General features: G+C 34.9%; 1 pseudogene; it reads left to right on the plus strand.

Moving 5' to 3' along the window:
• Nucleotides 1-8: 8 nt before the first annotated feature.
• Nucleotides 9-26,685, plus strand: LOC128165995 (uncharacterized; annotated as a pseudogene).
• Nucleotides 26,686-27,745: the final 1,060 nt, after the last annotated feature.

The raw sequence follows: 27,745 nt of genomic DNA on the forward strand, positions 1-27,745 counted from the left end.
AGAAACCAATGGCATTTGGACAACCAGTGCAGCGAGGAAGCATGCAGAGAGGAGGAAGCAGATACCAAGGTACGCATCCGTATTGTGCAAATTGCAGCAAACATCACATTAAAGGACGTTGTCCAACATTTAACAAGCATTGTGAGGCCTGTGGGCAGAAAGGACACTTTAAGCATTCAAACCTATGTCAAAGTCGTGCAGCACCACCAAGAAGTCATCAGAGAAGTTGGAGTAATTTCAGAGGAAGAGGACACCCTCCACGGCGTTCGCGAGTATATTATGCGGAAGACAACACACCTCATGACAACTCTGAGCTAGAAGAGATATTTAATCAGTGCCCAGTACAAGATGTGTGGACCGCGAGTACAGATACTAATTCAGAGTCAGCCGGTGATTGGAAAGTTACATTTGACATTGGCAACAAGAAATTAACTTTGGACATTGATAGCGGTGCACAGTGCAGCATATTATCCAAAACAAGTGCAGAGAAATTTTTGTCCATTGCTCCGATTACTGATAATAAAGTTATTATCAATGGCGGAAGCATCAAAGTAAAAGCATTTGGACAGATAAGCTTACCATGCAAATACAAAGACACATAAAGACTAGTTAGTTTCCAAGTGATTGACAACTCTCGATGAAATGATGGTCATGGTAGCTAAAACCTTATCGTATGCAAACCATGAAACACTAGTCGAATCTACGAAGAAAGATCAGCAACTACAAATTCTGAAACAAGTTATTTGCCAAGGATGGCCAGAGAGGAAATGTGATGTACCACTTGAAGTCATGCCATTTTGGGACCTTTGTGATGAGCTATCTACTTACAATGGACTCATCTATCGTGGGGAGCGTACGGTCATACCGTCAGAACTAAGAACAGTAACATTGAAGACAATCCACAGTTCTCACCAAGGGATCCTTAAGAGCAAACAGATAGCTAGAGAATTAGTGTTCTGGCCAGGAATGAACAAACAGATTAAAGATGTTGTCAGCAGATGCAGGGCATGTTTAACACATAGAAACAAACCAAAAAAGGAACCAATGATCATTCATCCTTTACCTTCATTCACTTCCGTGGAGCAAAGTTGGAAGCGATTTATTTGAGCTTGATAATCGTCATTTCCTCATCATAGTTGATTACTACTCAAACGTTATTGAAGTAGCTGAGCTAGAAAGGGACACCAGAGCGAAAACTGTCATAAATCAAAGTACTGAGAGTACGGAAAGACGGGGTCTTGAAAGTTTGAATTTGTAATTGTCCTGGATTTCCTCGAATATGCTTCCAAAATTTATGAGTTTGAATTAGTTTTTACAATCTATGTTAATTCGGCTTTTTTGCAATTGTCTGATACTTCGTCTAAATTTTACTTAATCCCGGCCTTCATAATTGTAAAAAAAATTGACACAACGGTATATTAGGTAAAATAAGACCCCAAGGAAAAAAAATTACTACTTACCGGGAAAATCAAACATTTATATCAAAGTAGATAATTTTAATCATTAGATTTACTCAGTTTTGTGATCCAAGGGAAAATCCACAAGTCGGACGGTATCCGTAATAGAAGTTTTATGAAAACCCCGAAAACTCTAAAACTGCTGAATTAACAAACAAAGTGAACATTTGTATTCCGATAACAAACACAGGCACCTGACGTTAGAAATATATTTTTACAATAAGATTGCAAGAACTTTTACAATAAAAAGATTTGTCACGGTCGCCTTTTTGATTTTTAAGACTGACTTATCTGACACGATTTTCTTCATTTGCGATTCATGCAAATTTAATATGTAAAAATAAATCCGTTCGCTACTTACTACTTTTTTTGTGTAAACTCGTTCATCACCCACACGAATTACGATACAACCGTTCCTTTCATTAAAAATCAAACTCCAATAATCAGAGACATAAATAATAGAGATTGTCAACTCCGCCATTTACGTGTAAATGTTACGGGACCAACCTTACTTTGAGAACTACAAGTGCAACAGCAATCTTGTATAAGTCATTAAATTTGCAGCTGATAGTGAACATGACAATAAACCTGTAGATATTTTAAGCATGTTTTATTTATGAAATATTTACAAAACCTTTTTATTTAGTTTTTAAATTACTTTTTCAAACCTTATTGACTTATCACAAAGTAATGGCAATGCATTACTTTACTCATGTAATGGTAATGTAATTCATTACTTCAAGAAAATTGAGTAATGGTAATGGCAATTTAATGCCCTAATTCATGAAGTAATGGTAATGTAATGCATTATTTTACAATGTAATTCACCCCAAGCCTGATTCCAACTAAGCCGGAAAACATGAACATTTAACTTGGTTCTTCAGTGGATAAGATTGTATATATTATATGATGTATAAGTTTGCCAAAATGTATAATCAATTATAGATTTTGCTTACAATTCATTGTTTAAAATTCAAATTCAGTTTAATCAACTAAAGAGCCAACGAACGAGAAGGCAAATTCAGACTTGTTTTTATTTTCTTCGTACAAAATTCCTTTCGAGACAAACAGCAGTCATACCGCAAGTAGACTGGAAGCCAATGAAACACCTATTTAATTTGTAAAACATCTGTGTATAACCCGTCCCGATTTTAACTTCGGCTTGCGCATGAAGTTTGGTAGTATTAAGGTGAAAAATTTACAAAATAAAATTCACAACTTTTTAAAAATGGCACATTGCGTTTGGGAACTTTAATTTCGATTCCACCATCAACCTCTTCTATTGATTAATGAGCTCGTACACCAACTGAATCGTCAACGGCGCTGTGCATTCAGTTACGTAACTCATTCCAAAGTTGAACCCGAGCAAGAATATTTTTATCAATAAAACTTTTTGTTTATTGTCTAAATAGAATTTTGTTTATACACAGAGGACTTAAAAAGATTTAATGCGTGTTTTTATAATATATATTAACTGAAATGCATGAAAACTTTCTGCGCTATTTTCTTACGCGTAGACTCAGTTTATGAGTTCTACGCGTGCTTTCCGGTTTGAAACTTCGACCGACAGTAAACCAATAGGCGGAGTCACGTGACCCCGTTTAAAAAGATCCAGGAGTGTTTTGCTCGTTATGGTATTATGGACATATTAGTGGATGACAATGGTCCACAGTTTGCATGCCAAGAATTCAAAGAGTTTACAAGGGCATATAGGATCGACCATGTCACATCATCCCCATTACATCCACAATCAAATGGACTTGCAGAAAGATCAGTACAAACAATCAAGAACATCTTAAAGAAATGCACAGAGTCTGGAGATGATATGTACTTGATCTACGCAACACCCGCAGGGATAACGAAATCGGATCACCAATGCAACGTCTTATGTCCAGGCGAGCTAAAACACTGATACCCATCAGTGTCACATTGCGAAAGCCATGTATTATAGAACCAAACCTAGATTCTACTCGTCTTATGAAATACAAACAGAAGCAAAAGTTCTATTATGACCAAAGCCAATACCACAGTGTGAACCTGGAGATTCTATACGTATTCAAACACCTGATGGTTGGAAACCAGCAACCTACGTGTCAGCCTCTGTACATCCACGTTCTCATATTGTCGAAGCTGGCAGTCAAGGAAGAACGTACCGCAGGAACAACTGTAAACTGATAAAGACAAGGGAAGACCCGCACGTGATCCAGCCCAAACATGAAGGATTCGCGTCGCCCACTCTTGAAGTTCCAATCCTGAGAAATCCATCTGCAAGCCATTTACCACCAGCGAAGCCTAAACCAGCATCACCAGAGGAGAAGCCAAAGGTTGAGCAGAAGTCCGAGCCGGTACAAGCACAAGATACACAGCGAAGATGTACACGTTCCGGACGAGCCGTCACCAAGCCAAAGTACCTATCCGACTATTCCGTGTGATTCGCGATCAACTGTTTATCTATAATGTGAAAGGGCATAATAATCCCTTAGTCAGTTTATGCTCATTTGTTATGTTAGTTAATGTCGTTTATTTAGTTGATGTTACACTAGTCAGTGTATTTCTAGTCATTCTGAAATCTGTCCAGCCTAATTTGCAGTAAGAACAATAATGGACATTGAAGCTGACAATATTTTATTAAGGTCTTCCGTTTCCAACGGAAGACCTTATAGTTTTCGTACAGTTTCTTATAAAGGTCTTCCGTTTCCAACGGAAGACCTTATTGTTTTCGTACTGTTTATTATTATTTTTTTTCCAAATTTTGTGCACGCGATTTCTCGAAAACTACTCAACCGATCTCGACAATTTCTTCACAGATGATAGGACGTTATCTGAATTTTATATGTTTTTGAACTTTTTGTCTTCACTTCCGGTCCGGATTTACGGTAGATTTTGTATTTTTTTACGACCAATTTTGTGCAGAGCTGATCTCAGAAACTATTAGAGATATGACTTTGAAATTTTCAGGATAGGAAGACCATGGGGGGTGTTAATATTTAAATTGTATCGATATTTCATGGTATCATTAAAAAAAATTAAAAAAAATATCGGACGGAAGACCTACTCGTAACGAGGTCGTATCTAGTTATTATTATTTTTTTCCCACAAATTTTGTGCACGCGAGCCGTTATCACTTCCGGTACCGATTTATTGCTGATTTTGTAACTTTTTCGACCCATTTTGTGCACGCTTCATCTCGAAAACTATCAGAGATATGAATATGAAATTTTCAGGATAGGTAGACCAATGTGTGAAGTTGTGCCTTTTGGTTTTGTTTTTCGCCATTGGCGCCGTTCTTAAGAGCCCACTATGGCTCGAAAATTAAGTACGAATTTTGTTCCCCTTCTTTGTACACACGATTTCTCAGAGATGGCTCGATAGATTTTCTTGAAATTTTTAGGAGTGATAGAAACAGACTATATCTCGAGTATCCAATTTTTAATTATTTCAAAGTTTATTTCCTGTCGTCCGTTTCCTGTCCCGCGACAAAAAGCTTGTGACATTGAGATCTCAAAAATGATAAGGACTTGAGCATTCAGACTTTGTAGGATTATAGACCTATAGTTGTAGATGTCTTTAAACTATTTTGTTTTGTTCGTCATAACTTCCGGTCGTCACGGAAGCAATTCAAAAATTATTTTTTATTTTGCATTTAATTTGTTTCGTATAGAATTGAAATATAAGTAATAATCCTTACATAGGTCATGTATCCAACGTTAAATAAAAACAAAAAATTCTACTTCCGGTGAGATATCTCAAATATCTCAATAAGCGTTTTTTAAATAAATGTTTTACCCACGAAATCTCAGAAAGTCAAGTGATCAGTACACGACAATTTTATAGATAATAGACATTCGAAAGAAAATGCGTTTAATCGCTTTCATTTTGTCAACCGTCACTTCCGGTCCTCATCGGAAGGGTTCAGACAAATCAAGCTGTTTGAAAGAACTGTTTTTTTTCGACAATTTTAGTACAATTGATAAACAATAAAGTACAAGTGTCTAATGTTCCAGAAATACTAACTGTTTATTTTCACTGAGCATTTCCGTTTGTCTGTTTCCTGTCAAGAGACAAAAAAAAACAACCCAATGACTCCACGAGATTTCAAAAACGGTGATGACTTGAACAACCAAACTTTGCAGGATGATAGCTCTAAGTACGTATCCATATTTTTTTTTTTTACAGGGAATCAATACCGGTATATCATTACGGTGAGTTATATCAAATATCTTAGGTACCTATCTTTTCTACAAATTTGATACCCGCGAGATTTTCGTCACTGTAAGTGACTGAAACACAAACTTTTATGAATGATAGACAATTGATTGAAAATGTGTTTAACTGGTTTCTTTTGTCAACCGTCACTTCCGGTACTTACGAGAAGAGTTCATACAATTCATGTTTTTAACAAGTTTAACCGATGTCTTTGGTGTTTCATCTAGGATAATAAACAGTGATGTACACTTGGCAAATGTATAAAAAAAAACCTAGCTTTTATTTTCATTAATCAGTTCCGTTCGTCCGTTTCCGGTCTCGAGACAAAAAACCTTGTTTCACCAGAATCTCAGATTTGGCAGAGAGTATCGATATTACATCGTATCGTATAAAACAAAATCGGACGGAAGACCTACTCGTTACTCGTAACGAGATCTAGTTTTTATAAGTCATTTGAATTAACTCAACTGTGTATTTCATTCTAATCTCCAATTAACGCAATTATAAGCTAAATGTAATTCAGAATGTTGAATTTTATAAAAGGGGGGATGTAATATAATCAGAATTATTTTGTGTACGATCTGTTACATTGTTGGAACTTTTTAATGTAAGAAGTTAAATAAAGTTAGTTTATCCGGTTATACAACATGACTGCATGAGTTATTACACCTTTTAATCTTTTTCTGGCAATTCCCAACAAGATCACCTGCGTAATTACTAATAAATACCATCTTTAACATATATTGAAACATTCGGACTGTTCAGTGATCATTGAAAGCCGCATTCCTTTTTCCCAACAACAAAACAACAAATTAGTAATTGATTGAAAAAAGTAAGTAAAATTCACTAAATTACTGTTAATGTACATCTGACAGTACGTTGACTAAAACAAACAGCCAAATAGTCTCAATTGGGAATTTGAGTCTTACATCACCATGATTATTTCGAGCAGTCCGTGATTTTTCCTTACGTCGCTGTATGTTTTGACATATCGATAAACGGGGCGTGTTGATTTCAGTCTGGCTGTTTCTTTTGAGCTATGAGTTAACTACAAGTTTCCGTAAGAAATAAAGGGATTCATAACCTCTAGATGTAAATATAATGTAAATATAAAGCAGGGTTGCTATATAGTATGAAAGGCAAAAAAAACCCCACCATTCATAACAACAATAGACACATTTCAGATATCCGGAAGCTTCGCCTCTCCGAACGATTGGAATTTTGAACGAAAGCGTCCGGATAACTGATGCTCCATTATACCTAAAGAATGCTGTCATACAGTATAATGATATATTAAAACAAAATCTCAGTTTTTAACTTATGCATCTCTACTGGTATATACTTTGTTTTCTTTTACTTTTGTGCAAATAATTCACAATCATATGCACTTACATTTGTATAGCATACTTACGGTTTGTATTTCGGTTTTTTATTTTTATAGAATTAATGTAGTATAAATCTCCAAGAGTTACGCTCCATTCGGGATTAGGATATCCATCTGCTGTGTGAGTACAGGTATGACCTGTGTTAAAGTCACCGTTTCCGTTACCATCAACAGCCTTGTCGGAGTTGAAATGAATTGTTCCTTCGTTATATGTTGTTGATTGAGCGGTAGGTTTCCACAAGGCTACATTTTTTCCTATAAAGTAATATAGAACATAACATGCTTTCTTTGTACATATATAATAAAATACAGCATGTGCTAGATGGCTTGTACGAATAATATCAATATTGTTCAAGGCTTGTATTTCTGTTATATAGTTTTTTAATATAACACTGTGCTTGACAATTATGCCAGTGCCAAGGTGGCATTTTTGCTTCCGTCTAAGCTGCAGATATCGAAAAATTTAAATATGCCATATGATAGACCATACTTAAAGTTAATACCCACCTTCTAAAGAAAGTTTGGGTATATTGTTGTTACCCTGTTCCGTCCGTCCGTCTGTCCCGTTTTACTTTCTCAAACTGCTCTTAGATCAGGAAAGTGAACTCTTGGAGTTTGATTTGGGGTGTCATGTTGTTTTGTAAAAATGTTTCAAAAATTCTTTGGTAGAAAAAATTCTTTCAAATTGGTAGTCCTGGGGGTCTAGTAATTGGTTTAAAAATTGACGTTTTTTCACCAAAAAAACCCCTTCTTCCTCGAACTCCTTCGACATTTTTAACAATAGACAAGTCATCTTTTGAAATATGTTTGGAGTGTCCTATAGATGCGTATTAAGGTTTCAGAATTTTCAAGTTTGTCCTAGGGGTCCTTTGATGGATGAAAAATGGCAAATAATCTGGTTTCAAAAACGTCAACATTTTTTGAAGTAGCCAAATGATCTTTTAGAATATGATTGGGGTGTCATTTTAAAGGTCATATGAAACGATTTTTAACACTATGATTTTCTTTCATGAATATAAAGCTTGGTATAAACAAATGTTAAAATACATGATGTAAGATTTTTTTGCCTTTGCATTACTGAGAAATAACCGTGAAAACTGAGCACCTGAAAAAATTCTTGCCCGCTTATCGTTCTTGATTTTGTGGATTTATGACGTCACAAAGACCCACCGATGTAAACAATGCATTAAAACTAGTGTAATTTTACAGTAGTTTATCGATTAAATTTTAGTAATTTTTGCATATATGAACGTGTCTTTCTTTTCAAATGAGATCATTTGATTTCGTAGTAGCCTACAGATGACTTAGTTGTAATTGGTCGTTAATGAATAAATCTAATATCAGCTTCTCACAAAAGTAAAATCATGATGAAGATCCCGTACTGGAGTGGAAATTTAACGAAAGAAATGCTCCATCATTAACAGATGATTAATGAATTATCCTTATCCTTTTGAAATAGGAACATCATTTTCTTCTTCGGTACGTATAATGATTGAGCTACATTTAAAGGGAATTAAAGTAGTTTGTATTTAAGAGCTGCTATAAAATGCCGCAAAATTATTCTTAAATTTTATTTCGAATTAATATAAATTTCTGACTTATTGATATATACATGTAGCAATATCTTTAGAAAATACTTTGTGTACATGTGTATTAACGTTGTATTAACGTTTTATTAAATTAGATCGCGGAAATATGGCATTTAAGGATTTAGAAATGTATCGGTAAAATAAATCGGTTGTTTGATAAAAATAGTTGTGAACGAATGTGAAGATAATCAACAGATTTTATTAAGAACAAGCATCAATAATGATAAAAAAAAAACGAAAGAAAACATTGCGGAAGAAAGTGAGATAAAAGGGATCTGTGTATGGTGTTCCGATGGGGCCACTTCGACCTTCGCACTTTCGCCTTTAGGTCGAAGATGCGAGAGTGCGAAGTTGCGAAGGCGAAAGTGCGAGAGTGCGACGGCGAAGGAGCGAAAGTGCGAAGATGCGACGGCGAAGCGCGAAGATGCGATGGCGAAAGTGCGAATGTGCGAAGGCGAAGAAGCGATACTACTATCGCTCTTTCGCCTTCGCAACTTCGCACTCTCGATATTATTGGTACGCATGCGCTAGGCCATTGTCCTTACTATGAATGTTTATAAATATTTTAATGTGTACATGTATATGTGACATATATGTTTACCAGTGCTGGCTATGCCTAATCATTATATACTCCACTTAAAATGTAATGTCCGCCAAAATGTATACAAATGCACTTCCACAAATACACTCCTGTCACCCACCAGCTGTCTGTTTACCGTGGATCAAACACAGTGACGTTCTAATCATGTTTCATTATGCGACACTCCTTGCTGATGTATGGATCTTGAGGGGGAGAGGGGATCCGCCCCCCCCCCCGGAAAATTCAATATTAATAAATTCAAAATAAATATAATTATCCATCGACTCCCCCCCCCCCCCCCCCCGAAAAAGTTATGGATCTGCGCATGCAGGCTGTTGAAAATAATTTCTAAAATGTTAATCGTCTGCCTCAGATGTCCTTTTATACAGCTAAAATTGTCTTTAAACGATAGAGAGCTCCACAATTATAAAAAGGCGAAGGCGAAAGCGCGAAGATGCGAAGGCGAGAGTGCAAAGTTGCGATGGCGAAGGAGCGATAGTAGTATCGCAACTTCGCCTTCGCAACTTCGCACTCTCGCCTTCGTAACTTCGCGCTTCACCGTCGCATCTTCGCACTTTCGCTCCTTCGCCGTCGCATCTTCGCACTTTCGCCTTCGCAACTTCGCACTCTCGCACCTCGACCTAAAGGCGAAAGTGCGAAGGTCGAAGTGGCCCCATCGGAACACCATATCTGTGAGTAAACACCGCACATACACGTTTTAAAATCAAAACACCGCACATTCAAGTACACGTTTCAAAAACAAAACATTTGAAGAAACTTCTCCTAGACTAAAAATAATTAAATGGTAACATATTTGTGAATTTGAAAGTGAAACAAACAATATAATCGTGAAGCGAATGAGGCACAATGAGGCCTACAAGTTGTTTAGAAAAAAAATCTTAATGAATTGCATGAACGTGCAAATGGGAAAAAACGATCAGACTTATTTTTGAATTTGTCAATTTCATTAAAAAGATCAAAATAAAACATATAAATATGCTTATATTAAAATTATATTATACTTGCATGTGGATCTATGAAGAAAATCATTTATTCTCCCTGCAGTCTCGAAACTGAATATCATTATGTACACGCTATAATTACATGTAAATAAAAACGCACACGATTTCATTTCTTGAGAGAAAAAATACTGACGTGGTTGATTATTGTATAATTGTACAAGTTTTTATATAAAATAGTATTTTTTTTCTTTTAAAATGCTGTGTGATCAGGTCTCAGAAATTTTTTTACCACGGGGATCGGTATGCAAAAAAAAGCAAAAAAGTATTGTTCCTAATTGTTCCTCTTACAACTTTTGAAGTAGCTATGTTATCTCTTGGAATATGATTGAGGCTGTCCTAAAGATGTGCAATAAGGTTTTTAAAATTTAAATTTCATCCAGAGAGTCAAATAGTAGCAGAAAATTGACGTTTATTACTCCTTAAAAAACTAGAATCCAGAACTCCTCTTATGAATTAATGAATAGACAAATCGTATCTTTGGATATCATAGGGGCTGTCCTATAGATGTGCAATAAGGTTTAAACAATTTAAATTTCATCAAGGGAGTCAAATAAAAGCAAATAATTGACGTTTATCACCCCAAAAAAATACATCAAGGAACTTCTATTATGATTTAATAAATAGACACATCATATCTTGGGATATGATAGGGGCTGTCCTATGGATGTGCAATAAGGTTTTAAAAATTTAAATGACTCCAGGGAGTCAAATAACAGCAAAAAAAGTGACGTTTATCACTCCAATATAACCTACATCCCAGAATTTCTCTTATGATTTAATGAATAGATACATCACATCTTGGGATATGATAGGGGCTGTCATATAGATGTGCAAAATGTGGATCTAGAGATGGGGTCGGGGGGGGGGGGGGGGAGGAAGGTTCCAGATTCCCCCTCCAAAAATCAAACTTCAAATTTCTTTAAATTACATTATAAAATTGCCAAATATGCCCCCGAGCAAACTCAAATAACTGCCACCCCCCCACCCCCCTCCGAAAAACTTTCTGGATCCGCGCATGAATCCCTCCTTACATTGTGAATAAAATGCATTTTTTCTCTCAAAATAAACAAAACCCTTGCAATGCCATTTATTTCTGCATAAAAAAGGAGTTATATTTACACTTTTCTTAATTGTCGAATGATCTATCAAAATCAAAGTATAAATTTGGGGTCTTATAAGTTTTAGAAACTGGTAAAAAATGTTTTTCTTAAAAACAAATTCACAATACATCTTGCATAATCGACAAATGATCTATTGAGATATGATCAGAAGGCTTATTTTCTACCTGGGGATCAAAAACTAATGTTCAAGTTAAAATTAATAACAATAAATGATTAAAATCAAATGTTTATCCTCCACATCCAGAAAGTCAGCCTGGGGTGTCTCCAAGGGGGCATAGCCTACTAGAATATACCATTTGATGCGCAATGACACAAAGAGCAGGAATAAATATGGTTTAGGGATGGGGATATCAAAAAAGTTATCAAGATATATCATAATTTCCTATTCAAAAAAAGGGGGGGGGGGGGGTTGATTTACAGACAGCACCTGGGGGTCATGTACTTAACACCATTTGATGCATGATAATGGCATTAGAAACAAGAATGATTATGATATATGCTTTAGTGGTGGGGATCTCAACAGTTTTCAAGATATTTGGTATTTTCCTATTTCTTGGGGTCAGAACAATCCCATAGGGTCATGGCCTACATTATATTTGATTCATCATAAAACATTAAGAAAAACAGACCCCTCCCTTCCTATTATAACTCATATAAACATGATAATTAATCTCTACACTTACTTACATGTAATGCACACATTTTATTCAAAATGTCACAGGGTCAATATGGGGTCAACTCAATAGTGTAAGTCTGACAAATGAAAAAAAAACCTTTGCAATTAAAATGACAGAAACTGTACAAATTGCCATAGGATAGGTGATGATGATAAGCTTATTCAAATATTAAGAGATGATGATACAGTATGCTGGCAAAGGGAGATCACTTATTTAGAAAGTAAAAGTAATATACTTATACCTGTACCGATGTCTCATAATATTATGCTACCACATGTATTATGCTTACCTATATTGGTCAACATCATTATGATAATTTAATTAGAGCACAAAATCATCACAAAAGAAACGTTTATGCATGTTAATTTATCTTTTTCTGCATATGGTAAACATATACCGGTATATACACCACGTGAAACCAATCTAACACAAGAGCTAAGTAAAACTAGTTCCCGCTAATGCGGCCTACAGACCTGTGTTGTGTACGTCACTTCAGACAAAGATCATGTATGTATGTACCATGTATGTAACATGCATGTATTTTTATGACTTTATTCCTCAAAACCTGTTACACTATTTTATCAGGTAAATAATTATGTAAAGCACTTATTTCAGTCTTAAGGTGCATGGTACAGGACACCTGCATATTGTGATGCATTCCCCTTTTGAAATAAACAATAAAGTATAAATATAATATTTTCCCTCAAAATAATGTTACCTATATAACAGTGAAGTGCAATATGGGTTAGAGCGTTAACTACGTGTCCGTAAGTATAGAGTTCAAATTCTGCTGGGGCTCTTCTATTTTTTACTTAAGTTTCCAAAAATTTAAAAAAGTTTTTTTTGGCCAAATACAAGTATTGTAAAATTTTAAAATTCTAAAACATTATCATGAAAGAATTTTGAATATAACGCACTTTTATCCACATAAATATTGACATGTGTCTCATACCATTTTATATCAGTAATTAAACCTTCTGTCCTAACAGTTCTGCATTGAAAACCATTGCGCAATATGATTACATGTATGTCATTTATTTTGCCATGTTTACAATCTTCTTTGTTGCAACTACATGTACAGGCTTTCGTTGTTATCAAACTATTCGGATGTAAGAGTAATACATGTAATTGTGTTTGAGGGGGGTGGGGGTGGGGTCGGAGGTGTATTTTTGGTGATCTTACTATTTTGGTAATATAAAGGAATTCTTAAGGGGAAGAGGGTCTGGACCCCTCACTCCTACCCCTTCTCTAAATCCATGCACACAATGATGTTGGCACACAGAAGCAAATCTAAAGCCGGCAACCTCCAAGGGGAGGGGGCATAATTTTAATTTGTTTGTAATAATTAGATAGACCATACTTTCTATGAAATGAAATGTTAAAATTATTGATTAACTTAAAAAATTAATTCACATGCAAACAGTTCAACCCCAAATCGTACATAAAAGGCTTTTCATGTGTATTTTGGAATGCGATGGGATCTCATTTACCTTTCAAAAATAAATTCCTACAGGAAAAAAATTATTCCTATAGGAAAAACAATATTCCTATAGGATATTTGAAATTTCCTATCGGAATACAAGAACTTCCTATAGGAATTTGAATTCCGACAGGATTTGATAAAATTCTACTATAGAAAATTTAATTCTTACAGGATGTTTAGAAAATTCTACAGGAGTGTCAATGTTTCCTGTAGGAGAGTCATTATCTGGTATATATGAATTTTTCCCATATTTTATCTTAAGCAGGTGCAAAAATGCCACCTTAGCACTGGCTCAATTGTCAGGCATAGTGTTATATATTCACCAAAACACACCAAAAAATTACCTAGAAAATCACATACCAAATGTTTTGTTCATGGACTATGCAATTTAACATATATAAAGGATTATCGGATTCAGCTTTCAGCAAGTTTTCAGAGAATAGGAAAGGAAAGAAGAGGCCACATTTCCCATCTAAGTTAGCAAGGGGGACAATTTCGGATTAAGTTCCCGGTCAATATTTTTGTAAAATTGGGAGTTGCTGTACTTCAAGGCTTATAAGTGTTGATACAATTCTTGAAATGATTACCATTAGTTAGAGGGATGTCTCTCGATGAAATTGTTATGCAGTATGTAGACCCATAATGTTAAGTATATGAGAATCAGAAGTAAAACATGTTAAGACGGGATAAATAACACGAAAGTAGGTCGATGAAACAACAGTTAGTTTCTGACATGTGATGGTGCAACATGTATACGGTACGGAAATTTTAACCCTTTACAGGGAATTAGCAGGGGGAGGGTCTAAAACGCTAAAATATCATGAAAAATGGGTCGAACCTACTATGTAGAAAATTTTACACGTTCTGACACTTTGGCGATATTTGAGATTTTTTGAGATTTTTATTATTCTAATCTGATTGCAATTTTTTTGCATGTCAACATAGTTATGTTGCCTGTTGACATAACTATCTTGCATGTCAATATATTTGTCTCACATGCCGACATATTTGATAGAAAAATAACTTGCACACAAAGGTCAGAGATATGCCACCATATATGGGCAGCGCAAATGGCAAAAAATACAATTTGACAAAATCAACGATACACTAAATTCAGCAATCTAATATAATGTTATCATTGACCATAAGTGCAAAATAAACAGTCTTCTTTGCAAAAAAAATGTCCATAAAATCAACCAAAGATATCTAAATACAAATCAAACACAAAAGGTAAAACCAACAGACATAAATGTAAAACGAACATACATCAACATTAAACAAGCGGACGCACAAATAAACGCCAGGTGGCGTTTTTGGGAAGTAATATGCGTCATCGATTATTGAAATCCGGGATGGTTCGCACCTATTCTGTTTCGCACCTGCCTCGGAGCGAAACATCTTACTGTATTAAATACTTTTTCTCGTATTATTATACCTCTGAAAATAATTATTGCCTATACAAGAATTGAAATATGTTTTTTAAAAACCCACTGAAACAGTGCTTGCTTTTATGCATGCACGGTCAAGACAGCGTGCCTTCCTGATTAGGATTTTTATTTATTAATTTTATGAGGCCATAACGTTTTTTTATCGTTCAGAATAAGAGGTGTGAATTGTGTTGTGATAACAGTTATAGCCTGTCATTCACATGAGAATTACCTGTATAAATATTTATTATGAAAAATTCGGGAATGTTAATGTAATTACAAATGTATAATATTATATAGTTAGCATAGCTCTATTTTGGGATCATTATTTAATTACATAAACTATCCGCTTGAACTTTACATTACCCCCCCCCCCCTCTCCCCTGCATCCACTATTTAACTACGTTTCTTACCAGTCTTATAATATTAATATAATATAAATTTAATCAAAAAATTGAAATTCTTATAGCAAAAGTCATACTAAATCAAACCTAATCGTTAACAATGTTATTTCTATTCCAATCTTTTTTATTATTTTTTTTTGTTTGTTTGTAAATTTTTAATTTACCGGATGACAGTAAATACAAAATTGACAAAGATGTCAAGTTGTATAGTTTGCATTACTTCCACCCAGTAAAATTAAAGTGATACGAAATGCAACAAATGACTGAGAATACGTGAATAGAGGCGTGAAAATTTGGTTTGCTATTAATAATTATCTATACGAGGGTTGTCCCAAAATAGCGTAGACAAGTGGCGTTATTCAGTTAATCGAAGACAAAGGAAGATGAAATTTGTGCCACAAAGGGTACAAGAAATTTGCATTCAAATAATGGTTTAAAATCGAATATTGTTTAAGATAAAATTAGTGAAATGAAAGCATGCTAGATCAGAAATTCGACATGCGGCGCAATGTCAAAAACAAAAAGTTAAAATCAACATAATGAATTTAAAATTGGGGGGAAAAGTACTTTTCGAATGAAAAAAATTCAAATAAAACATACTCTGATATTTGATAATAGTTCTATTATTTACTCAGAAAATGTTTTGGCTATAACAAAACTTTTAAATATTTTATAGCGCGTTTTGTGACAAGTTGAAAAGTTAACTAGTAATAAAATGACGTTGTCAGCGTTTAAGGCGGCGCAGCATTAACTGATACCATTTTGTAAAGACCATGAAATAAATCCTAAGCCGCTTTAGAAGTAAATGAAATTTTAAAAAATCGATGAGAAATGCGTTTTATGAATAAGTAGTTATACAACATTCAAAATATTTGAACATGCAAGTATGATGACAATAAGTGGAAAAAAGAAACCCCGAACGATATCAATGGACGTCAAAATGTTGAACGACACATTTCGGTGAGACGGACGTTAGACAACAAATAATACAGGACAAGTTTGGAGACGACAGATCGTTTGTACTTAAAAAATATTTAAAAAAAAAAACAAAACTAGAAATATATATTGAATGTACATGCTGAATACATGTTCAAAGATATTATTTTTTCTAAGACATTTTCGGAAATAAAACGTAAATGTTATCGTAAACGATGTGGAGGGTTTAGGAACAACGTATAACTGGAAATTCTCGACGTCGCACATTGCGCCGCCTGACAAAACTTGTTAAGGTCTTCCGTTTCCAACGGAAGACCTTGTACTGATTCTGTTGGAAATTCTTCATTATTATTTTTCTTCTTCTTTTTCTTCTAGACGTTTCTTTAAACTGTAATATCTCGCTTGTTTGTCATTAGATTTTATTCAAATTTTCAGGGTTTATTGTAAATGACAATAGCTTACTATAGCAAAAAATATGGTGAAATCGCTACTTCCGGTTTTGAGTTATTCCCCTTTGAATATTTTTTTAGTGGGTCTCGTGTACCTGCAAAGGCTCCGAGTAGATCCGTAGCAAGTAGTTTTAATTTACAAATCTTTAATGTAGACATCTTGAACGTTGTCCTCCTAGTTTTACATGTTTGATTAACACACGTATACTGCTTAAAAAATTACATCGAAATTTATGTTTCAAAAAATGTTAAATTTTGCTTATATCTTTGCTCAATAACTTTTTAGTTGTAAATTTTTTCTAGACACATATAGAATAAAAGTTGTGCAGAATATCATGAGCTTTCATTTGATACCATAAAAAAGGGGCTAGCCCCTAAAATGAGGGGTCTAGATCCCTTAAAAGTCTTTGCTTCATAGCTCTCAAACGGTAAATTTTTCGATATGGGCGTCGCTGCAAAAAATGTTGTTTGTGACTTTATTGATCTCATAAAACTGTTTTTGTGTTCGGGTAGTGCATAATATTCGGGTAAAAAGTAATACGTGTTGACCAGTACTCGCGGCATTTGGCCAAGCTTCCTCGCCCGCGGCCGAGTAAATCGGTCACCATGGCCGCGGCTGGGCTACCTAGCGGTCAGCGGTTATCTAATACACGAGAGTTGCGTCTCTCACAAATGAGTTTATTTAGTCGCGAACTCAAAAATTGTTATAGTTTTGATTACACATAAAAGTTTTATGGACTAAATGATTGGGTGTCAATTAAGAAATCGTTCAGTTAATTAATAAAAGTAATGTCATTCTCAATCTAAAGCAATATCAGACATAGATCATTTGTGGGTTTTAGGTTTAAAATAAAGAACGTCTATTTGATAGAACATGGTCATTATACGGCAAACTTTTCAAATCTTCCTGGGTTCTGAGATGTGCGTGTCTGTGCGTTGTACCTTTACGTAATCTATCCTTCGTCCACGGCCGATCAGCCACGGCTGGCCTACTAGCGGTAAGCGGTTATCTAATACACAGGATTCGCACACTTAGATGAAGATGAACGTGTTTGAGTTTATATAGCCGTAAATACAAGAACTGTTTTAATTTTATATTATAAAAGTTTGTCCATCTTGTATTTATTTAATTAAACATTTGAGTGAAACTGAATATTAATGAAAGATATTACTCCAAATCGGAAACATAGTCAGACATAAATTAATGGTTGGTTTGTATATCTAAAAAATTTTAACCCCCCCCCCCCCCAATATTAAATGATGATCATCCCTCGCACATGGCCGAGGAGATCCAGCGCGAGTGGACAAGTGATCTGCGGTCGGCTCATGTTCTTCTATATGTACCTTATCACGCGTTCATGTTTCATATTTTGCACGGACAGAACTATATTTTATTATGTTTTCAACTATTATATAGATTTAAGACGAAAATAAATAAATTTATTTTACTTGTACAGTTGATTAAGCATTGATTTTATTATACGATAGCGTACAAGGTAGTTTAAAAATCAAATCAAATTATAATCAAAGTTCCATGTTGCATGTACATGTTTGCGGTAGGTGCTAGCACGATAAAAGAATCCTGAATTGTCCTGAATTGAGGCATTTGATGATTATTTAAAAGAATATTCACATGAGTTTTAAACAACTTAAGATTAATAGATTCTATCAGTCACATATTAATCACTCTGTAGTTTTTCTACATGGTTGTTCGTTTCAGTGTGGAAGCGAACTCAGTGCTGTGTCCCCCCTCCTCCCGCCCCTCTGACAAGTGCTCGCGCTGGATTTTTTTAAATTGGCGAAAAGATATCCAGATCTGTCGAAAATCATTTTTGGTGACTTCTTTTCTCCTCAACGTGTTTAATTTTCCCACCCGTATGTTTATTCGGTCAGTCTGTGTTAATTCAATCGCCACGTGCGACCGAAGATCTTGTGTCGCTTCAGCGCACACAACTCAGAACATATGTAATTGAGTAACAACTGGAAGGGTGCTTTTATAAACAATAAGACTATTATTCTAAGTCAATCATCTTCACATTAAAGATGTGAAATCGTAACCTAAGAATGTGGCTAATAAATTAACCTGTTGATCACGCTAAACTTTTATAGTTATCAACATAATAATTCATGATATATTATAATTAAAAGTTTGAAGACAAAGACAATTTTTTTCTTGGGAAATACGACTACATTATGCAATGCAGTCGATCGCCATAGAAATCATCAAAGTACTGCAACTGTCGACGGATATCTTATTTCTTTGAAAGACCATGATAATTCACTTGACTTGCAGGCTATAATATAGCGATATATCTGCCTCCCAAAAATATATGCGCTTCTCAAAGTTACACTTAAGTGAGATAGATGTGCGTTATTGGGAATTTTATTTATTGCTAATTGTATGGAAATTGATTAAAAAAAAACAACTTTTAATTGAAGTTGTGTATTATGAGGTTGTAATGCAACTTAATTTACTTACAAGGTAAGCTACAGCCAGTGGAATATAGGTGGCTTTTATGTGAACAATGAATACCCAATATATTAAATACAAGATAAATAGTTTCCAGAATTATAATACTAATATGCTTGTGTATATGAAGGTTGCACCCTCATTTGTATGGCTGTAGGTGAGGAGGTATAGGTGTGTCGATGTACATACAATGTATGACTGCACATACGGATTCCGGACCATGGCTACAGACGATACCAATGATAGTCTTTTAATACATCAATGCACAGTTTGATCTTGAAACTGACCAGTTTCATAACTTCTTCGAATTTCTCTAACACGGACTGTCTAATTCCTTCCCAGAATTCCAATTTACGCAAGCGCAATTGAAGTTGTTTTTTTTTTAATTTAATTAGTCATCCCACTGACATAAAAATAAGGATTTTGCATATTATTACATCGTCGAGAGAAGTAATATTCATTTCTGTAAATAAGGTTATTTAATTCACATTACATAGCGGTGTCTCTATGAAACAGTACCAATTGGTGTAAAAGTTAGATGCTCGCCTTCGCATAAATTCTCCCGCTCATCTTTTTTATTAGCTGATTATATATTATTTTGAATGTCCAAATCTACTCGTATCATTAAATAATATCAGACGACACACATTTCCCTGAAGAAAATCTTAAAGATGCCATCAATTTTGACTAATTACTAAATTTTGTCAGCCCGTAACAATTTTAAACTTGCAAATAGTCTTCAAAAATTTAGAAAGATTTAAATAAACAAGTTATCTTAGAGAAAAGGTTACGTGTTTTGTAGGCGGGTTAGGTTTTTAAAAAAAACTGCAATTCCTGACATGAATCATGAGTACATACTGTTTATAACAATGCTTGCTACCCTTTTTAAAATTTAACTCGCCATTAAACATCTCACATTTTATAGAATTTTTGAAACGATTACACAGACTGTGTTCGACAAATAGTTTTCCTAAAACATTTTCTTCCTGTCTTGTTCAAAACACATTTTATATACAGGCTTTCAATCACAACACGTTTTTATAACAAAAGCAGAACTGAAAGTTTAGTCATATAATCGTTTGACACCATATTACATATATTTTTAACCCGCAGCAACAACGGAAGACCTACTCGTGGCTTTGCCACGAGCTTTGCTCTAGTTGTTACTAATTATTCATTTTCTCGAGAAATAAATAAAGTACAGATTTGAACTTTTCAGCATTGTTTGCCAAAGGGTCATTGAAGAAAACATAGAAGTCTAATGAAATTGCAGTGAACAGATTATAAATTATGTGTCTTGTCTACATTATTTTGGGACAACCCTCGTACAGATGTGCCTTAGCCTGACGGAAACGGAAAGTCTCAAAGTAAACATTTTGTATAAATTGTTATCATCAAAATATGCATTAATTAATGCATACAATGTTTTTTTTAACGAAGTTTTATTTATTTCTCTACATTCTTATGCATTGCCTGTACCAGTAGTTTGAAGAAAACATAAGACATGGCAGTATTCATGTCGATAAGCTTGAAGTATTCTGATACATGCACATTTTTAAATTTTAATTTACAATGTACATATGTCTTGTAGCATTTTGAAAATGTTTCCTTCAGATTGTTGTATATCATCATGTTTATGGACATGCACGTAGCATCGGTGGGGGGGCTGCCCTTCCCCCTTTTTTTTGCTTGTCAAGATTTTTTGGATGAGCCTGTCCCCCCCCCCCTTTCAAAAACGATGCTACGTGCCTGATTGATAGCAATGAAATGACGTTTTTTTTTTATATATAGTACGATAGTTGATTATGCATATGTTTTTATCTGAATATGAATATTTCGAACAAATGTACGAGTATAAACAGGTCATTAACATCTTATTTAAAATTTTTAATAAATCATAATAAATATATCAACATCTCAGGGCGAAACAGAGTAAGCGCGAACCATCCCGGATTCCAATAATCGATGACGCATATTGCTTCTAAAAAAAACGCCACCTGGCGTTTTTTGTGCGTCCGCTTGTTTAATGTTGATGTATGTTCGTTTTACATTTATGTCTGTTGGTTTTACTTTATATGTTTGATTTGTATTTAGATATCTTTGGTTGATTTTATGTACATTTATTTTGCAGAGAAGACTGTTGGTTTTTGATAATGTTATTTTAGATTGCTGAATTTAGTTTATCGTTGATTTTGTAAAAATGTATTTTTTGCCCTTCCCGCTGCCCAAAACCATAAATATGTAATATTGCATGTAAAAATAATTAACTTGTAGGTAAAAATAACAATCTTGCATGTAAACATAATATTCTTGCATGTTGACATACATTATTTTGAATGTATTAGGGCAGAAATATGCCACCAAACAACCTTCTTCCATGGCAACATATATATTAACTATCTTGCATGTCAACATATCTATCTTGCATGTTGACACATTTGATAAAAATCACTTGCAAAGGGCAGATCGTGCCACCATACTTCACCAAGAAATCTGGTTAAGTTCAAATTTATTCGAGAATTTTGAACGACGCTAATATGACATTGATATTTGAGCAGGAAAGGTGATAATTTGTCTTGTTCTTGATATTTAATTCATAAATTCAAACATACCTCCAAATACCTCTATTTCCTTTATTGATAAGGTAGGATCAAACTTTATTCTTAATTGATCAGTCAACGAGGTTTGGTTTAAAAATATTGTCGGTGTGGTTGGGGGAAAGTTTCCGTTAAACAGGACTGTAAATTTTTTGTCTTGCACTAACAAAGATCCAGCATATGTATCTGCAATCAATGGAAACATAAGAACAGTATAAGTAGCAAATGAATAGGAAAATTCATCATAATATTTCTAGAAAAACATAGCAACAGTTTTCATTTTACTTGAGTGTATTCTGATGGCGTGTACGAAAAAAGTTCCGTTTAAAAGGACTATCGCTCTTCCATCGGAAATTGATCGATTTGTCCCCATGTCTCCATCAAAAACCTTATCACGTTGAGGATTGAAGGCCAGGTTGACTGTAAAAATACAATAAGTCACTTGAAGCTTTTAAAAATATAACTATTCATGATCTGTCCTATCCACTGGATCATTTCTACCTATTCATCCTTAGAATTGCGGTAGTTATTCAAAACAAATAGTTAAAGTCATAAACGGGGTTTAATTGTCCCTAAAACTGATGACATTTATCCTAAAACAGGACAAACATGTGTTAGCGGGTTTTCTGTGATGTTGCCACCATCATTACTCGCATGAATCACCAAAGAAAGAATTAAATTGTTCAAATGATCAGTTACTTTAATAAATAGACATTTAAAAGCCAGCTTCCTAGATTTAATTTGATTTTATCTGAATTCTATTTAATTCGAATAGAAAGAACTAACCAACTGTATTTAAAGTACATTCGTCAGATATTATATGAAGGTTTAAGATAGGTGGGACACAGAAAATTCATGGCAAAAACCATGATTACATTGTATAAGATTTTAAAAAAAGCAATCATGAAATCATCATTTAACATCGCATCGCATCACATTGTACAATAAAAAATTGTCTTATATATACAATTTTATTTTGTAACACACGGTCATTATTATCATCATGAAATATCATTTATAATATACAATTCGATATCATATCATATGCTACAATACAATATTGCATTGTATGATTCAAAATATCACAAAAATATTAATGATAATTATGATGCTCTATCATATGATATGATACAATATCGTATGATATGGTGTTATATTGTATTACATGATATTACTCATATAATATTGAATCATATGATAAGAATTGTAATTCTGATTATGTAGTTGTAAGACTTGATACAATATAAAGTTATGTGATAAAATAACATATTTCGATTTAATTGCTAAAGAATTAAATCGCTTTATTAGAGAGACCATTATTTGGGTTTTTGGGGGTGATTAGCATACCCCAATAGCTACTTCGCCAATAAGTCAACCCCACTACCCTTCCTTTTCCTTTTCATCGACGGAGTGAAGCAGACGAGAAATCGCATATCCAGTTTTAAATCTGTTTATTTTAATTCTTTATTGTCAAATTTAAGTCATTCTATCGTAAAATTTTAAAAAGAGAAATATTTGACCAATATCTTATAGCTTTTCTCCATTGTTTATTCATTGCGTTTGATGATGCACGATTTTAAACAGTGTTAATCGGCCACATGTTTGAAATTTATAGTGGGCATGAATAATACATTTTCAGTCATTAATTTTCAAGCTACGTTGTTTTTTCTCATAGTAAGAAGTTAGTTTCAGATAAATAAGGGAGAACGCCAAGGGGGAGAGACATGCTGAGGCTGCCAGCGCCGAGCGGCAACCAGCCCAAAGTACTAAGAGGAGACAAATCGGTAGATCGACTGCAAATCATGTTCCAGCAGTAGAGGACAACATTAATGCCGTGTCAAACAGTGAATCAGCTACCAATGAGGCTACTGATGCTATCTGCACTCCAAGTTTGGATTCTGCCTCTGTCCATGGTCCTGAATCCTCTATCCAAGGCAGTACAGCAGATAATGAAGTTGCCAGTATTTATGACAATTAGGGGGGAAATGTTTCAGAATCAGTAAAACAAAAAATAGTTAAGGGAGATTCTTTTGATTTAGGTCAGCTACTATCCAATCCGATCCCGATGGATGGTAAGCAAACCCATACGATATCAAATGGTCAAGTGGTCATTTAGCCTAAACGGGCCTCAGTTAAGATTACAAATGTACAGCAGTGGACAGATGCATTCTTGATTTTTTTCATCTATATATTCTGTTGTTCACCCTGAATTTTTTTAGGATTGTTGAAATACATCCACACTATAAGGCTAGGGGCTACAAGGTGTGCAGGAATAGGGTGGAAATTTTATGACAAGCAATTTAGGATGAGGGTGGCTAAAAATACTAGTGCATCATGGGGAGTCGTAGACCAAGAGCTCTGGCTTATGTATATGATTCCTTCAGCTAACCCAGTGCAAAAGCCTTTAACAGCAGAAGGACGTTTTCTAAAATGTCATGATTTTAACAATTATGCAGTGTGTGAAAAACAACAGTGTCAATATTTACTTAAATGTTTGAATTGTAGTGGGCCTTATCCATTAGTTATGTGTGTGGGGTCTTCTAATTATCAACCTGTTGTTAGGGATTTTTCAGGTCACAGATCCCCATCACCGTACAGAAGCCAGGTTTCTTCTCAAAGACCAACTCAACCGCACCGAGCCAGATTCCCTTATGTACCCAGAACTGCAGGGCCTAGGTTTTTTCCCAATTAATGTGCAAGTCCTTGCAGCTTACTTAAAAAATTCTGATTATGATAAGAGGAGTGCTGAATTTTTAATTAGGGGATTTTTTGAAGGATTTAAACTCAATTACACTGGTCCAAGGGTTGCTACTAATTGTTCCAACTTAAAGTCTACTTGAGAAAATGAGCTTCAAATTGTTGAGAAAGTTTTTAAATAAATTCATGCTGGAAGAGTTGCAGGACCATTTAGATCAATACATTTTCCTAATTTACGTCTTTCACCCATAGGTTTAGTTCCAAAGAAAGATGGCTCATTCAGGTTGATTCATCACTTATCTTTTCCTGCCAATTCTAGTGTAAATTCATTTATTGACAAGTCATTTGTTCAGTCAATTACTCCTCGCTGGATGATGCTGTTTAGTTGCTAAGTGTATTGGGTACAGGAGCACTGATGGGTAAAATTGACCTCAAATCTGCATTTAGGTTGCTTCCTATTCACCCATCAGATTTTTTAACTTTTAGTTTTAGATTAAATGATATGTTTTTCTTTGACAAGTGCCTGCCTATGGGATGCTCAGTGTTTTGTAGTCTTTTTGAAGAGTTTTCAACTTGTTTAGAATGGTTACTAATTATAAGGAAGCAATCTTGCCAAGAATCTTTGGTGCATTATTTGGATGATTTTTTGTTTGCAGGTAAGGCAGGCGACAATGCATGCAATGAACTCATGTTAACATTTGTGGAGCTTTGTAGGCAGTTAGGTGTCCCTTTAGCTGATGATAAGACAGTGTGACCTACAACTTCCCTAATATTTTTAGGTTTTGAATTAGATTTAGTAGAAATGAAAATAAAAATTCCAGTACATAAACTGTATAGTTTAAAGGATTTAATAATTTGTTTTCTGGCAAGGAAGAAGGCTACTTTGAAGGAATTTCAGGCTCTTGCAGGATTGCTTAATTTTTGTTTAAGGGCAATTCCGCCAGCTAGAGCATTTACTAGACGTATTTATGATGTCAAGCAAGGCGTTGTTAAACCACATCACTTTATTAGGGTTTCAGTAGCGGTTAAGGATGATTTAAGAGTATGGCTTACATTTTTAGATTTATTCAATGGCTGCTATTATTTTCCCCAGATTGACTGGGTAGATGATGATCATTTACAGCTTTTTACAGACGGTGCAGGGAATTTAGATTTGGGCTGTGGTGCTTTCTTTAGAAATCATTGGTTGCTTTTTAAGTGGCCTACTGAATGGGCTGGTACAGAAGCAATGAGGGACGTAACATTCCTTAAGCTTGTACCAATTGTCTTGGCAATCCATGCTTGGGGGAATCAATTTACTAGCAAAAAAATTGTTTTTCGAGTGGACAATGAGGCCTTAGTTGCAATTTTGTACAAAAAATCATCAAAGTCAAAGCGTGTCATGGGTTTGATTCGCCCTTTAGTACTGCAATCCATGTTAAGTGCTATTCAATTTAAAGCTTGTCATATTTAAGGTGTTCATAACAAAGTCGCTGATGCATTGTCTCGTTGTCAGTTTCAGCGTTTTCAGACCCTTATACCCCAGGCAGACTGGAACCAACACCAATACCAGATTCTTTCCTAACCATCATTTAAAGGCTGAGTTTAACAAATTGATTAAAGGTTCTATTGCACCAAATACTAAGCTGGCTTATGAGACAGGTTTAGTTGAATTTGGCCGTTTTAGGGTCTCCAGTGGGTTACCTTTAGTATGACCTCCTTCTGATCAACATATTATACAATTCATTGTTAGCTGTTCTGTAAGAGGTTTGTCATCTACATCTGTAAGAATCTATCTGTCTGGCATTAGTTTTAAATGTAAACTTCAATGCACACGAGACCCCACCCAAAATTTTGTTGTCAAAAAACTATTGGAAGGCATGTCAAGATTAATAAGTACCACTGATGCTCGACTTCCCATTACACCTGCTTTGTTGGAAAGGTTAATAAATGTACTTCCAGTTGTTTGCAGCTCCTTGTATGAAGTTAAATTATTTTCGGCCGTTTTTTTTGTGTTCATATTTTGGTCTATTCAGGGTGAGTGAGTTAGTGTTGGATAGCACGAAAGGCAGTAGTTCCCATGCAATGGATGTCTCCAGCATCCAATTTTTTCCGGACAATTCAGCTGTAAAAATTTATGTGGCCCATTCAAAAACAGATCAACTTGGTATGGGAGTTGTATTGATTTTGCCTGCAGTAGAGGGTAAGGTCTGTCCAGTAAAGTTGTTGAAGCAGTATTCAATGCTGCGTCCAAAAATGGAAGGCCCTTTCTTCTGTCATTTCGATAGATCACCACTAACTAGTTACCAATTTAATGCCATTTTAAAGAAATCTCTGTCATGTATTGATGTAGATATTAAAAAATACAAATCGCATTCCTTTAGGATAGGTGGCGCCACTACAGCCTCTATCAATGGCATTTCCGATGGTCAAATTAAAGAACTTGGGCGTTGGGAGTCAAGTGCTTATAAGCCCTATATAAGAATACCAATCTCAAAGTTACTTCATGAATGAGGACTTGAACTGTTGTCCCTTTTTCTAGCGGCTTACTTGACATTTTTATATCTTGTCTGTTTATATTGTATTGCACAGAAATGTTAAGTTGTTTACTGAGTATTTTGAATGTGTTTTTATATTTGTATGTAGATCTATCTATATAAATAAATTATATACATGTATATATATTCTTTCAGAAGTTATTAAAGTGTGGATTGTTGGATCCTCAATTATTCGGCAAGCATTTAGTCATGCTAGGTTAAATGGGGGGGGGGGGGGGGTCCAATCTTGATTTTTCTTCAATGGAAGCTAACATATGGGAAAAGGCGGCATGAGATGGCGACATCTCCTCTCCAAAATCAGGCAATTGTAACGGTATGAAGACCCTCCACATTTTCTGGTACTTCATATTGGTGGAAATGATATTGGTCAGATTGAATCTAGCGAATTGCACGAAAAAATGGAGCAATCTTTAGATGCACTTCTCCACTGTTGCCAAGAACAACAATCATTTGGTCGCAATTACTTCCAAGACTGAAATGGCGTAATGCGTGAGACAACAATGCTCTCAATAAGACACGGGTGCGAGTAAATAGCTTTGTTGCTACAAAACTTTTAGCACAACAAAAAACCTTGAAGAAAGCTTTGAAGAGGTTAATTATACCCCCCGCAAACGAAGATTGGGGGGGGGGGTGGGGGGTATATAGGAATCACCTTGTCCGTCTGTCCGTCCGTCTGTCTGTCCGTCTGTCTGTGCAATCGTGTCCGTTC

This window comes from Crassostrea angulata, chromosome 10 (genome assembly GCF_025612915.1).
Source record: "Crassostrea angulata isolate pt1a10 chromosome 10, ASM2561291v2, whole genome shotgun sequence".
Taxonomy (NCBI): Eukaryota; Metazoa; Mollusca; class Bivalvia; order Ostreida; family Ostreidae; genus Magallana; species Magallana angulata.